Source organism: Petaurus breviceps, unplaced genomic scaffold, assembly GCF_028583685.1.
Source record: "Petaurus breviceps papuanus isolate PSGF00001 unplaced genomic scaffold, PetGlider_PUasm1.0 126, whole genome shotgun sequence".
Classification (NCBI taxonomy): domain Eukaryota; kingdom Metazoa; phylum Chordata; class Mammalia; order Diprotodontia; family Petauridae; genus Petaurus; species Petaurus breviceps.
Genome location: NW_027185655.1, coordinates 73068303 through 73071687, shown reverse-complemented (window position 1 = coordinate 73071687; position 3385 = coordinate 73068303).

Below are 3385 nucleotides of genomic sequence, written 5' to 3'. Positions count from 1 at the left end.
CTAATTAGTGAGGACTCACTACATCAGGTCATCCTAGTTTCCAGAAATATAACACCCTTCCATATTTGCCCCTCACCCACACATACTGCGTACAACCCCATCTTGCTGGATTTCCCTAGATATATCTCATACCTCTTTCCACATTTCTACATTTTGTTCAGGGGTCATTGCCAGTCATGACCTATTCCTTACTGGCTCCTGAAGACTTTGAAGGAGAAGATGAGGCTGATAATTTTTCACTGCTCTGCCTCATGTAAATCTAATTCACTTGTAAGTCAAGATATCACTATTTGATGTCACTGGTCCTCTTAACAAAGGAAGAACAAACAATAATAACACTTTGTTCTGGGTAGCAGTACTCAAGACACTGGACAATAATAATAGTAATAGGAAGCATTTAGATTTCTCTTTAAGGTTTGCAAATCATTTTACTTATATTTGAGATATATCCCATATATATGCTATCAATGTAATATAGTAATATATTTGTAATAAATATAGCTGCCAACCTCTCTGAGCCTTCATTTTCTCATCTATAAAAAGTAAGAGTTGAACCAGGTAGGCTTTGAAGTCCATTTCATTTCTAGGTCTAGTAATCCCAATACAAAATAATACAATTATGTTTCAGGTCAAGATCACTTGATTCTCTTGCCCTCTCACTAGTCAGCTGCATTCTTCCTTCACTGGCCAACATTTCCTTCATATTTGTTACCTCCACTTTTCCTTCTGATTTCCCTGAAGTGCTGGTGGATTTTCTTTTGAGATTTTCTTCCATTTATTCTGTACGTATCTTCTATGTACTCACTAACTTACATATTATCTCTTAGTGTAATGCGAACTCCTTGAAGGCAAGGAATTTCTTTTATATATTTAATTTTTAGCACAGTATGCTGTATATACAATACGTATTTTATAAATACTTTTAAACTGACTTTTAGGATCTAATGTTCTTGAGGGCAGGGAATGTCTTGAGGAGTTATATGATGTATTTCTAGCACTTAGCCCACCATTTGGCATTTAAATTTATTTATTTTTAGTTTTCAACATTTATTTCAACAAGATTTTAAGTTATAAATTTTCTTTCCATCTCTCCTCTACACCCCCACCAAGATGACAAGCTTACTGAATACCCCTACCCCAGTCTGCCCTCTCCTATATTGCTGCTATTTCCCCCTGCCCCCTTGCCCCTTATTTTCTTGTAGGGCAAAATGGATTTTTATACACCATTGCCTGTATATCATTTCCTGGTTGCATGTTAAAATATTTTTAATATTTGTTTTAAAAATTTGAGTTCCAGATTCTCTCCTTTCAACCCCCCACTCACCCATCCCCATTGGGACTACAAGCAATTCAATTTAGGATATTCATGTGAAGTTATGCAAAACATTTCCATAGTTGTCATATTGTGAAAAATTAAATATATTTCCCTCCATCCTATCCAACCCCCATTTCTTTTTCTATTTTCTCCTTTGACCCTGTCCCTTTTCAAAAGTGTTCGTGTCTGGCTACCCCTTCCTCAATATGCCTTCCTTTCTACCATCTCCCCATTTTATCTCCTTCCCCCCTACTTTCCTGTAGGGTGAGAAATTCACTTAAGTGTTTATGTTATTCCCTCCTTAAGCCAAGTCTAATGAGAGTAAGGTTGACTCATTCCCTTTCACCTCCTTGCTCTTCCCATCCATTGTAACACATTTCTCTTGCCTCTTTTATGTGACATAATTTACCCTATTCTACCTCTCTATTTCTCCTCCCAATATATTCCTCTCTTACCTCTTAATTTTATTTTTTAGATATCATTCCTTCATATTCGACTTATCCTGTGCTCTTTGGCTATGTATAAATATATATGTACACACATGTACACACCCACACAGGCACACATATAAATGTATATGATGTCTGTATTTATACACCCAGATACACACACAATACATATATATATATATATATGTGTGTGTGTGTGTGTGTGTATATATATATGTGTATATATGTGTGTATGTGTGTGTGTATATATACACACACACACACACACACACACACACACACACACACATAGGTACTATCCTAATACCAAGGAAAGTCTCATGAGTTACAAATACTGTCTTTCCATTCTGGAATGTAAACAGTTCAGCTATGATAAGTTCCTTAACATTTCTCTTTCCTCTTTGTCTTTTCATGCTTCTCTTGCTTCTTGTTTGAAAATCACATTTTCTGTTCAGCTCTGGCCTTTTCATCAAGAATGCTTGAAAGTCCTCTATTTCATTTAATATCCATATTTTCCTCTGAAGCATTATACTTTGGTTGTCTAGGTGATTCTTGGTTTTAATCCTAACCCCTTTGACCTCCAGAATATCATATTCCATAATCTTTCATCCCTTCATGTAAAAGCTACTAGATCTTGTGTCATTCATTTCTATAAATCTCAAATTGTTTCTTTCTGACTTCCTGTAAATATTATTCTCAATATTTTATCCCTGACCTTGGAACTCTGGAATTTGGCTATCATTCCTAAGAATTTTCTTTTGAGTATCTTTTTCAAGAGGGGTTCAGTGAATTCTTTCAATTTTTATTTTATCCTCTGGTTCTAGAATATCAGGACAGTTTTATTTGATAATTTCTTGAAAGGTGATGTTTAGTCTCTCTCTCTCTGTGTCTCTGTATCTCTCTGTCTCTCTCTCTCTCTCTGTCTCTGTCTGTCTGTCTGTCTGTCTGTCTCTCTCTCTCTGTCTCTGTCTGTCTTTCTGTCTCTCTCTCTCTCTCCCTCTTTTGATCATGGCTTTCAGGTATTACAATCATTTTCAAATTATATCTCCTTGATCTGTTTTCCAGGTCAGTGGTTTTTCCAGTGAAATATTTCACATTGCCTCCTATTTTTTTCATTTATTTGGATCTGTTTTATAATATCTTGATTTTTCATAAAGCCATTAGCTTCCATGTGCTCCAATCTAATTTTGAAGGACTTATTTTCTTCAGTGAGCTTTTGAATTTCTTTTCCATTTGACCAATTCTGTTTTCAAGGTATTTTCTTTTCCTCATTGACTTTTTGGACATCTTTTGTCTTTTGAGTTACTCTAATTTTTAAGATATTATTTTCTTCAGTATTTTTTGGGGTCTCCTTTAGCAAGCTGTTGCCTCCTTTTTCATGATTTTATTACATCATTCTCATCTCTCTTTCTAATTTTTCTTCTACTTTTCTTTCATGATTTTCTAAATATTTCTTGATCTTTTCCAGGGCCTGTTCATATTTTACTTGAAAGCTTCTGAGGCAGGAGTTTTTATTTTGTTTTCTTCTAGTTCTATGTTCTGATTGTCCTTGTCACCAAAGAATGATTCTATCTATAGTATGATTTCTGTTCCTGTGTTTGCTAATCTTGGCAGTCAATCA